The following is a 12061-nucleotide window of genomic DNA, read 5'->3' as shown; positions in this document are numbered from 1 at the left end:
CATGAATGAGTTTCTTACACCTCACTACTGGAATTTTGGACCACTCTTCTTTTTGCAAACTGCTCCAGGGCCTTCAGATTTGAAGGATGCCTTCTCCCAACTGCTCTCCACAGGGGTTCTATGGGATTTAGATCCTGATTCATTGCTGGCCTTTTCAGAACTCTCCAGTGCTTTGTTTGTAGCCATTTCTGGGTGCTTTTTGAAGTGTGTTTTGGGTCATTGTCGTGCTAGAAGACCCATGACCTCTGGTGGAGACACAGCTTTCTGACGCTGGCCACTACGTTGCACCCCAAAATTCTTTGGTAATCATCAGATTTCATGATACCATTCACACAGTCAAGGCATCCAGTGCCAGAAGCAGCAAAGCAACCCCAAAACATCTTTGAACTTCCACCAGGTTTGACTGCAGGGACCATGATTTGGAAGGAGCACACATCTTGTCTTTTGGATTTTCACAAGTTGGCATGTACTTTAAAAGTTGGCATATGATTTTAAAGTGTCACAAACAAACTGAATGCTACTATGTAACACAATGTAGTACTGTTGAATTTGTTGTCTTCTACCTTTGCAATCTGACTATTGAGTCTTTTTACTGCATCCATTGCTCTAAACAGCATGCAAGAGGTTGATGATCAAAGATCAGAAATGCCCAGTCACTAACAACACAGTTGAACACAAAGAGCAATAGTGCACATTTCCAGCATCTTGCTAAGAGTACAACCTCAAGAAATAAGTCACATAAAATTGGTTTTTCAACAAGGTTGACATGTTGGAAAGTAAAGATAAAGAAACAGCTGTAGCATCAAATCATCAGCTCACGTCACTCAGTACAGAGGCAGAACACACATTTTGAGTTGCAGTGACTTATTTCATCATTTAAGAAAGATCACTAAATGGGCAAATAAAATTCCTTGTTTGTCTCCAGCATTTCTTGCTCATGCTGATTATATTTAATCTGGTATTTTGAATCTTCTTTTTTAAAACAATAAACCATTTTATTTGTTTTTATATATACACACTGCCTTTCATAAAGAAAAATGCTTAATGTGGCAAGCAGAATATATATTAAAAGATGTTTAAATATATATTTAAAAGCATGAGTAAACTGCAATTAAGAGAACAATGTTACGTGTATTTTCTCAGAAGTAAGTGTGTTCAATGGGGCTTATTCCCTAAGATGTACCTTTAGGATTGTAGTTTGAAAATGGAAACCAGAAGAGCAAACAAAAATAAGAATCTTTTTAAAAAGAAGAATCCATTTTATCAAGTATTTTTGAAATTCCTTCGAAAGCCTGCCGAAATAATCAGGTGTTCATTAAAAGGTGAACATTTGATGTCAGATAATATCTTCCAGCAGGATGTTCCACTGCCATTGTGCCATGAAAAGATGCTGCTTCATGTGCATCTACTGCTCCTTGGGAGAAATGAATGTAGGTGTTAATTACCATTCATTACCATTATGTTAGAAAAATGGAGATTAGTAAAATGAGCTGAATTAGGAATATTCATTTGCAGGATGCTTATTTATTATCCCAATAAATTCAGGATTTATTAAACAGGATAAAATTTTCAGGTGGCTGAGCTCCAACATGGAGACACTTTCATAGCTGGCATTCTATTACTGGTGAAGGAGAACAGTAACCAAGAGCTACTTCCTTGAAGAATGAGGGGCTCACCTAAAAAGCAAGTGATCACTGATCACTAACAAAGGTCAAGATGGACAAGACACAAAGTTCACTTAGCTACCTACAAATCTGTCTCCTCTCCCACCACTGACTACTTTAAATATAACATTACTGCACTTATTTTAGCAGTGATGTGATGGGGATGCTCAGCTGTTGGTCTCAAGGACTGGACAAAGCATTTTAATGTAAAAGATCAGTAGAGCTGCTTTCAGTTGAGATAAATAATAAATTTCTTTGTGTGGATTCTGAGAGCCAAACTATACAATATGCCAGTTTAGTTGTTGTTTAGTCGTTAAGTCGTGTCCGACTCTTTGTGACCCCATGGACCAGAGCACGCCAGGCCACGCCAGTTTAGAAGGTGTTAAATATTATCCCGCCAAAGCTCGATTTCCTCATAGCTGCCCTGTCTATACAAGTCAACTTACAAATGAAGCCTATTGTTTAAATCCCAATGATTAATCACAAAGCTAAACCAAACTAATTTGCTACTTGCAGAGCCATAGAAACCTCAGCATCTCCCAGTAGAACAAAGTATTGTTTACCTTTCAGGGAAGCTCTGTTTCTGTTTGTGGGTCTTATAGTGTGGCCCTGAGATTGATATTGAAAACAGCAACCCTACATCTTTCTTTGCCTATGTTAGTTAAAACAGGCAACATTCAGTATGATGCCAAATAATCTCATAGAATGTTTCCTTTGTCCTCTAATCTATTCAGTCCATATGCAGAACATACTGTATCATACGGAAAGCCAGGCTAGATTCAGATGGAGTGAAAATTGGTGGAAAAACATCAATAATTTAAGATATGCAGATAACTACAGCTGAATGTTAAGAAGACCAAAATCATGACTATAGAAGAACGACACAACTTTAGTGTTGACAATGAAGAAATTGAAATAGTTAGATTTTTTTATATCTTGGTTCACTTATCAATCCAAATGGAGATTGTGGCCAAGAAACCTGAAGACTTGGAAGGGCAGCAACGAAGGAATTAGAAAGTATCATCAAATGTCAGGATGTGTCGCCAGAGACCAAGACCAAAATAATCCACACTCTTGTATCACCATGTGTGGGTGTGAAAGCTGGACAGTTAAGAAAGCTGACAGAAAAAAAATGATTTGTTTGAAATATGGTTCTGGTAGAGACCTTTGCAGATACCTCAGAGTACCAGAAAGACAAACGAAGTGGATCCTAGATCAAATCAAGTCTGAATTACCTCTGGAGGCAAAAATGTTGAAGCCAAGGGTGTCCTGTTTTAGGCACATCATAAGAACTCAAGATTTTCTGGAAAAAGCAATAATGCTGGGCAAGGTGAAAGGCAGAAAGAGAAAAGGAAGACCAAATACTATATAAGATAGATCAATATCCTAAAGGAAGCCACAGCCTTGAGTTTGCAGGAACTGAGTAGGGCTGTTGAGGACAGAACATTTTGGAGATTGATCATTAGAGATGGGCACAAACCACAGTTTGGAGGTTTCTGCCAGTTCATCAGTGCAGCAGATGTGCCCCATGTTCCCTTCCTCCACCCTCAGCAGATGGCTCTGGCACTCAACTGCTGGCACATGCTGTTGTTCTCTTGCACTTCCCTTGATCACCCAGTAGTAGCAGGAGCTCATGTTTCTCTCCTCTGCCTTCTCTGGCAACCACCTGCTCAGACAAGGAGGTGGGGCAGATATTCCTGCAGCTCTGCAGTTGCTGGAGGAGGTAGAGGAGGGAAGTACAAGCTCCAGCTTTGATTGGGCAATCATGCAAAGAGCAGAAGAAGAGTAGTGTGTGCCAGCTGGTGAATGGGGGAGCTAGCCACTGGGGGGGGGATGGTGGAAAGGAACATGCGGCAGCAGAGGTGCCTTGTTGATGAACTGGCATGAACCTGCAAAGAGAGGTTTGTGCCCATCTCTATTGCTCATTTATGGGGTTGTATAGTCTTATTTGTTCAAGAACACTTTGACTCTTAATACGTTGGGGGGGAGGGAAGAAGTAGAAACATGGAAAGTTACATTAAACCAAGCCAGACCCTTAGTTTGGGAATGCCAACTCTGGCTGGCAGCATCTCTCAAGGGCTTCAGGCATGATATCTCTAGCCCTATTCTGAGATGTCTAGGATTGAACCCAAGTCATTCTGCACACAAATTGGAAGCAAAGAGTGTGCTCCCATTTGAATTTTCTTCTTAGCAATAAGTGGTAGGTTTTGTTTACTACATACAAAGTATTTCAAATGTTTTTGCTGTCTTCAAAATTTGTGGAGAGCAATTACTATACCTTTGGAATAGTCCCTGCTAGCAACCATGGAACTGGTTTACTGCCAGTCTACTGGTCTCAATATTTGCATTGCTCTCAATGTTTTAGTCAGGATGTAGCTGATAGGAGTTACAGACCAACATCATGTTGAGGGCTGCAAATACTGCACCACTGCATGTGTGGTTTTAGGTACTCTTAGCTCTGCATAGGATCATTGGGATGAGCCTTCGTGTCTTCTAAAATGACATTTAAAGAAAAAGAAAAAAGCAAGTGGTGCTCCCCCACCAGCCAACCCTAATGTTTGCCTCCAAAGCCTTCCATTTTAGGTTCAGCTGTGTCACAGCTGCACAATTTAATTTTAATTAATCAGTTCTGATTAATATGACCAAATGGGGCAGAACTATTTGAAATAAAAGAGCATATTGGATGGTGCTTGCATAGCTCCTGTTTGTTACAGGAAATGTTCAGGCTTTTTGTTTCGTGGAGAAAAGCTTCCCTTTTGCCAACAAGAATAATTGCAGCCATTTTGCATAGGAGAAATATTAGCAGTGTCATGCATGATATTCTGTAAGATTAAAATGTGTACATTGTATGCTTAAATCTTATTAAATTCAAGGGCATTAAAGCCACCTTTATCTAAAATCTGCCCCACGTTTCAGCATGGGAGCAATCACTGAAAAGGCACAAATTAATAAATGGAGATAAATGCAGGGAAATAGGCAAATGTCATGTCATAGATTTATCCACCAACAAGACATTGGCAAGGTTTAGGTCAGGGGTTAATGAAAGGCATCCAAAGGTCATTTGGTGATTATATGAGAGCATGGGTTTAATAGGGTACTGAGACGACAGACACTGACAGAAGATTTATACCAGAGGTGATGACACTACTTCGGATACCGCTGATAAAAACGAGCCCCAATATTGGACTGAGTAGAATGATGAATGGCATGGACGTCTATTCACACTTCTCATTATAAGCTCTTTCACTCTTGGTGGCACTTAGCTGCATTTATTTACTGTGGTTTGAAGGTGCAGGGCAATAGCCCAGTATATCTAATGCCTTTAAATGGAGACTTGCCATAAAGAAAGAGAAAAAAGGGTGGGGGGGGGAGAAACAAGAGATAAGATTAGACCATTGAATAATTGCACAGCTTTCCTACAGAGATTATATTCACTAGCGCTAACATTATTTCCCCCCCCCCTTATGTTCTGAGTGTGAGGAGAGCTCAAGTGAATTAATTTTCTACAGCAGAAGGTCAAAGGAAAATAAACTGATAAGCATTATGCCTGGTATAGAATATGACTTTACAATATTCCCTCATCCTCATTTGTCAGATAGTGATTATGAAATAATATGGTAGAAGTACGTATATAAGCATACTTTTCACCACATTATATATGCTGGTTTATTTGTCCTTGATGCTATTTTTCTTTCTGTACATTGATTGGCCACGAAGAGATCGTCAGCTCAAAATGTCATTGCTAGGTATAGATATAGGTATATACCTATATATATACCTAGCAATGATAATACTAAAAACAACTTAGTGCACTGATGAGACGGGAGGAACCTAAGACCTGATAAATAACACACAATGTCTAGAGAAACTCCTTCTCAGATTGTCATGTATTTATCAAACTGATGGACTGTGTCACCTGAATAAGACCTTTCAGCTTTCTAGGAACAGAAGTTCTAATAAGAGATGCAAATAACACAAATGGACATTGTTAGCAGAAGGTTACTTATTTTATTTATTTATTGGACTGCTTTCCCATTTTGCCAGCTCAAGGCTGGGAACACAACACTACAAGCACTAGTAAAGGCAATAAATTAGAGCTATGTCTTGGATCCAGAACTAGTTATACCTAGGGTTGAAAAACAAAAAACAAACAAACAGTAGCATGCTGTCAAGTCCATTTTAACTTATGGCAACACTTCTTGTGATTTTCTAGGGATAAAGTACTTAGATGTGGTTTACTAGTCCCTACTTTTGGGGACATTCTTGGTCTGTGCAGCTTGCCAAAGCACACACAGGTTGGTTGTACTCATGGGATATGCACTGGGGAGTTGAATTCCTAATTCTCCGTTTCTGACTCACCGAGGTATTCAGCTACCTATACTTAAGAACAGATTGCCATAAATTTCAGGATTTCATTGGATTTACAGTATGTAAGTCTAATACAGTATGGATCTAACTCTGACTTGTATTTTCTGAATCAAAATTAAGCTATGCCCATTTAACCACAGACATCAAGTGATTTGCTCTTTCTAAATAGGTAGGCTTGTACTTTAATACAGTATATAATCAAAGAAAGAGAGTCCCATAATGAACAGCACACACCCAAAGGTACTCTTTCAAGCTGTATAGGAAGTGCAGGGCCATGCACTGATTTTATCAGAAATTTCCCCAACATCCAGATGACATTAATCTTCTCTCACTTTGTATCTCTTCCTCCCTAGCAGTTCTCCCCCCCCTTATTTTTTTGTCCCTTCAAAACAAACCTTTTTTTTTTTTTTTTGCATCACTTTGTACCAAGGCAGTGTTTAATGCTATGACACTTCCCAAGCAGCTTTGTGCTAATTTCCACCTTTGGCTCTTGCCTCAACTTCATTTGCTTGCCAGATTTAGAATCCCCTGCTATTGTTCTTGGTAGGAAGTGTACCTCTTTAGATGTCAGGGCCTGGGCCACAACTGAGGAAGGACTCAGCTGTTACCCAAGGATAGCAAAAATCAAGGCATGAGAGGAAAGGTGTGCAGCAGGTGGGAGGAAAGGAGAAAGTGCTGGCCAACAACAAGGTGAAGTTTGCTAGGCATTGTCTAATAGAAAGACACCCCTGTGGTGATCGACCTTGTTGCCCCTGTTTATTTGGTCCTCACAAAGGATCACACCCTTGTTCTCTTCTAGCTGCCACCAGGTATTCTCCTAGTACCTGGTGGCAGCCACATCTCCAACTGTCTCTCTAACTCCGCCCTTCCTGCTCTGTCCTTGGCTCCTCCCCTTGAGCTTCTGTGATGGACAGGCAAGAATGACGTCACCTTTTGGCATTCCGCTATGACCCCTGAACCACTGAAGCACTGTAATTAACAGTTGCCATGAAATTCCATGTAAATCTAATGAACTTTCATCATCAAGCAACAAAAAAGAGGTAAAACAAAGGAAAATAAACACTGCATCTGGAAGACACCTCAGTTAAAATATTCATTCTGTGTGTAGAAACATCACATGTGATCATGAAGAAATGATTGAATTCCCCTTTCATATGTTTTGTTTTATATGCATTGAGAAGGCTGCCAACATAGTCTTCATTATGAATGGCCATACTTTAGGTCCAACAGTGTCAATAGAGAACAAAGCCATAGCACAGCCTTTGTGTGGATGACCATTGTCAAGAGCTCCCATGATTAGAACTAGGGAATTAAATATCTAAATATGATTACTGCCATATATAATAATGTTACTTACTGGAACTGTGGAGCAGAATGTTACCTGGGCTATGAAAGGCCTTAGCTTAATAAATTCTAGAGTCACTCAGTTCACTGAACCGGCCAATGGCTTCTTCTGACTGGGAAAGACTCATCTTGAGAAGACAGACCAAATATAAACATTTTAAATAAATACATAAACAAAAAAAGGCTTCAAGGTTGGGTGGGATTTGATTTGGGCAATAATAGTATTATTGTGTTTAATAAAACTCCAGCTCCTGTTCCTGGTTTGTGATTCTTGGCTTCTGATTCCTGGCTCCCGCTCAACATCTAGCACTGCCAGTAATTCAGGTTGTCAGCTGATTAACATTTTAGCTTTTAGCCAATTAAATAGCTTGTTAACTGACGGATATAGATGTTATGATATATCAATAAAATAATATTTTGAGGTTATTTTAATGAAGAGTTCTCTTGATTATCACACTAGAATAATTTGTTGCTGGATAAGTCATCTCAGGCACAATGGCTGAATCAAAACAGTGTATGTATTGCTTACGAAAATGCTATCAAAACTGATGCGTCCAGTTTTGAGCTAATTTAAAATATAGATTGTAAAATGAGCAGTTCATGACTTTTTAGATGATCCACTGTTGTTATATGCTATCAAGCCACTTCCAACTTATGTCAACCTTTGTAGAGTTCTGAGGTATGTGAGATGTTCAGGGAATCACTACCTGGTCTTTAACTAGGGCAGCAGGAATATGGGACCTTTGGCTCCACCACAAAACTCTGGCTCTTTCCGTAAATTTTCCACCCATGCTTGTTGTTAAATCATATGCTCAAAAATTAAACCCTAGCAGTGAAATCAGTCCCCAAAACTAAAAAAGATCCCAAAGTAAGCCGCAGGTTCTGTTGGCCATCTAATTGATATTTTCAGTTTGAGTGCAAGGCTCATGGTTTTAGAAATATCAGAGAGAACTCCACTCAAGCAATTTGGCATTCAGTTATACAGAATAGCTGTTTTCTCTGAAATAGATACTAGTGAGTCTAGCTGTGCCATGTGCCAACAATACTGCACCAAAATTTGAACTTTTCTAAGGGAGGCATTTCCAGCTTCAGTCGGGAGAGCTGGATAATTTATAGGTTAGCATTTTCTTTTTATGCAAAAAGCATTTTTTCTCATTTATAGTTAATTAGGTTAAGCATGCATGGGGAGCGAGGGAGGAAAGGCTTTCAGATAGGATCTAAATGATTAGTAATTTGAATAAAGTAAAAGAAACCTTGAAAAGATGTAGCTCTTGCATATATTAAATATGTTCTGTAACGAGCATGGGCATCAGATAGGAATTTTAAAAAGCTCCATGTTAATTATATTACTCACATAAGATACATGGCACAATTTTATTGATTTTGCTCACTCATTTTCCCCCTTTAAAGCAAGGAATGATTAGACATTACTGTAATAATGGAGGATATTTCTCTATATATCTTTGGATGAAACCTTTCACATACAATTCTGGCCCCAAGAATGCAATTCATGTGCATGGTATCACCATACAGGGGAATGGAGATGGTGGAATTGTGCTGATATTTTACAAGAGACCTTTACTCAAACTGGGAGACACATACTCAGGTTCCCGTACATATTTAATAACTGAACATTGGGCTGACTCAAGACATTTTGTGACCTAGAGGATAATACCACATGGTGTGTTTTCCTTTCTATGTACAAAAGCCAGCTGGACTGACATCTTCCCTCACAATGACAGGCCAGAAGACTGCCTGAAGGAGCACAGGAGCATATGGCATTCCCTCTTACATTTTCTTGCCATTCCCTGTTCTGAACTGGAAAGTCACACTATCACTTCATTCATTTACCAGTGGTTCCATCCATTTACCAGAGTGCTCCAGCAGATGACATATTTGCTCCAGCTCTGGGGGGCAGGGGGAAATCCTTTGGTTATGTTCCACCACATTGCCAACTGTACTAGATCACTGTTAAGCCTCCCCCACCACACACTAGCTCTTTTCAGCTACATATAGAATCATGGAATCATTGAATAATGAAGTTGGAAGGAGTCTGTAAGTCCATTGAGTCTTCTCCTCTTTTTAAAAAATTTTGCTGTTCACAGGACTCTGTAACCTGTAGTTTCATTATACTCACCATTATATTCACACACCTGTTACAAGGAAAAACATGTACAGGGGGAGCTGCTTTAGCCAACTAACCTGAAAAACAATAAAAAGTCTTAAGTCACTTTAAAGACTAACATTTGGCATAGTTTTTTTGTATCCTTTAGCCCCTAGGTTCCCAACCTTTGTTACTCGGGATGTTTTTGAACTGCAACTCCCAGAAACCCCAGCCAGCACAGTTGGTGGTGAAGGCTTCTGGGAGTTGCAGTCCACAACTCCTGAGTAAGCCAAGGTTGAGAACCAGTGCTTTAGCCCAGTGGTCTCCAACCTTGGGCCTCCAGATGTTCTTGGACTGCAACTCCCAGAAGCCTTCAACACCACCTCTGCTAGCCAGGATTTCTGGGAGTTGAAGTCCAATAACATCTGGAGGCCCAAGGTTGGGGACCACTGCCTTAGCCCACTTCTTTAGACATAGCTGAAGAAAATAGCTAAAGCCAACATCAACGTATAAACTCTTCACAGATTCCATGTCACAGATTCTTGTGAGCAAGAAAGAAAAATATGTTTGCTTTTAGTATAGGCTAGCCACGGGCCACAAAGGAGAGTAGTAAACTTCTCACCCCAGCCAAAGATAAAGAAGCTGAGAATTTCACCAAGTGATTTTTTTCCCTCACCATCCTATAGAGGTTACTGCCTGCTTTGTTTTGTTTTAACCATTTCTAAAATGGATTGATAGCCTATAAAATCCTTAGGCTTGTAGCTTTCCTTGTAGGTTCTCACTCTCGGATACAAAGTACGTACATGGATATTTGGTGAAACAAAGTTTCCAGGCAGAACTCCTCACAGTGAGGGAGCCCACTTCCCTGACAATGGCATGTGGATTTGTGAGCTTACTTTTGCTTTCGTTTTATCTAATATATCCATTACTTATCACTAATAAAATTATTATTCCACCATACAAATGGCTTGTATTATTTTAAACTCCCTGCAAATCTCTCTGATGTAGGTTCTGAGCGCACCAGGCCTAAAATAAGAACCTGTCAATTTGTTTCAGCTTCTCTCCTTGCCCCATGCTCATGAAGTTATTATCCCATGCTGATGGGTTTGACAGGCTTTCCACTCCTCTCAAATATTATACTGGAATGTATGCTGCACACTAAAAGCATCAGAACTTAATCAGAGCCAGGCCTGATCAGATCAAAGATCTATCTGTCTAGGACAGCATTCTGTTCACAACAGGGATAGGCAAGCTCAGAAGATCTTGTGGCACTTATTTTGGCTGAGGCTACACCAGCTTTCACAAATTAAACCGGGGTAACTAGAAGGTCACCTGGTTTGTATTCCCTCCAGGCATCATCCCCTCTATTTGCAGGGATTGGGAGGGAGGAAAATTAGGTTTTTCACCCTTCATGGAGCATAAAAATAGTCTTGGTGGGCTTTATATAGCTTATGAATCCCACCTCAGTTTACACAGTGACCCACTTCTCTTACTGGAAGACCATCAAGAGTGCACAACAATTGTTAAACAACTGCATACTTGTTCTGTTCCCCTGCCAGACCCAATTTAAGACATGCTGCTTCATCAGGTGAAAGAAGAAAATGTGCCTTCTCTATTTCACATTCAGAGGGTAACAAAAAACCCAACCAAACACAAAACAAAACCCACAGGCATTGGGACTGTAGTGCTACCACAGCTAAAGAGAATAACTGATTCAGGGGGCATATAACATCCGTAACTCCATATTTCAATACCTTACCACTGTTCTGCCCCACCCCGGCATCTGCTGCCTGAGACAGCTAATTCAAAGGAGCACTGGCTTTGATACTAGAAGTGATGTACAGCCACCAGGACTGTTAGCCACATGTAATAGGGACAGCAGGGTGAATAACTTTTGCTTAGAGGTACAATTAGTTTTGAAGTGACACCAGTGTTTACAATCAGTGAGAATCACCATGAGGCAGTGGTGTTTGGTTGGTTGTGGGGTCTGGTTGTGGTCATTTCTGGTATGGGTGGTTGGGGGACAGACTTAGTGGAAGCTTTTATTATGCCATTATCTTCCCTCATTCATTTAATTTTAGGGGGCTTCACACAGCAATCTCTCTGTCTCTCTCTCTCTCTCTCTGTTAGATGCAATATTTAGTTACATCAAGTGCAGAGTCCAGATCAAGGGAAAGAACAATATCCTTTGATCAGACCTCACCTGGAATATTGTGTCTGGTTGATTTAGGATTCTTTGCTGAGATGAAAAATGGGCTTTGTTTGCAAGTCTCATTATTCTTTGAAAAAAAATTATGTCTGAAAGAAAGATGTAATAGTAGGAAATAAGCACTTTGTCTCTGAGTTTACTTTCTATATAAAGTCTATTTTTTTGTGGAAGCATCTAAACCCCACTAATTGCCCAAGTTGTGGTAGGGTTCAGTTGACCTTTATGACCAATATTTTCAATTCGTAAGAAGTAATGCCTTTTCTTTCTCTGAGGCAGGCTACTCAGTCCCGGCTTCTTTTTTACCCAAGCTGAATGGACAGGACTATTGCAAAAAGAAGGCACTATTTGGCAAGTTGTAAGGAGCCTTCAGTC

At 39.9% G+C, this 12061-nt stretch overlaps 1 long non-coding RNA gene across 2 annotated transcripts; it reads right to left on the bottom strand.

Annotated features, from left to right (window-relative positions):
• Positions 1 to 417: 417 nt before the first annotated feature.
• LOC110071884 (uncharacterized) lies at positions 418 to 11759 on the bottom strand. Of its 2 annotated transcripts, XR_013537237.1 has the most exons (5): positions 11684 to 11759; positions 9514 to 9578; positions 7390 to 7504; positions 4795 to 4997; positions 418 to 1414 (listed from the first exon to the last, which is right to left on the bottom strand). It is a non-coding gene; the product is annotated as an uncharacterized LOC110071884 (long non-coding RNA). The 2 variants fall into 2 exon arrangements; XR_002299297.3 differs by lacking the exon at positions 418 to 1414 and having other exon boundaries at positions 4725 to 4997.
• Between the last annotated feature and the right edge of the window lie 302 nt (positions 11760 to 12061).

Source organism: Pogona vitticeps, chromosome 1 (genome assembly GCF_051106095.1).
Source record: "Pogona vitticeps strain Pit_001003342236 chromosome 1, PviZW2.1, whole genome shotgun sequence".
Classification (NCBI taxonomy): Eukaryota; Metazoa; Chordata; class Lepidosauria; order Squamata; family Agamidae; genus Pogona; species Pogona vitticeps.
This window is presented reverse-complemented; position numbering and strand designations above follow the sequence as displayed.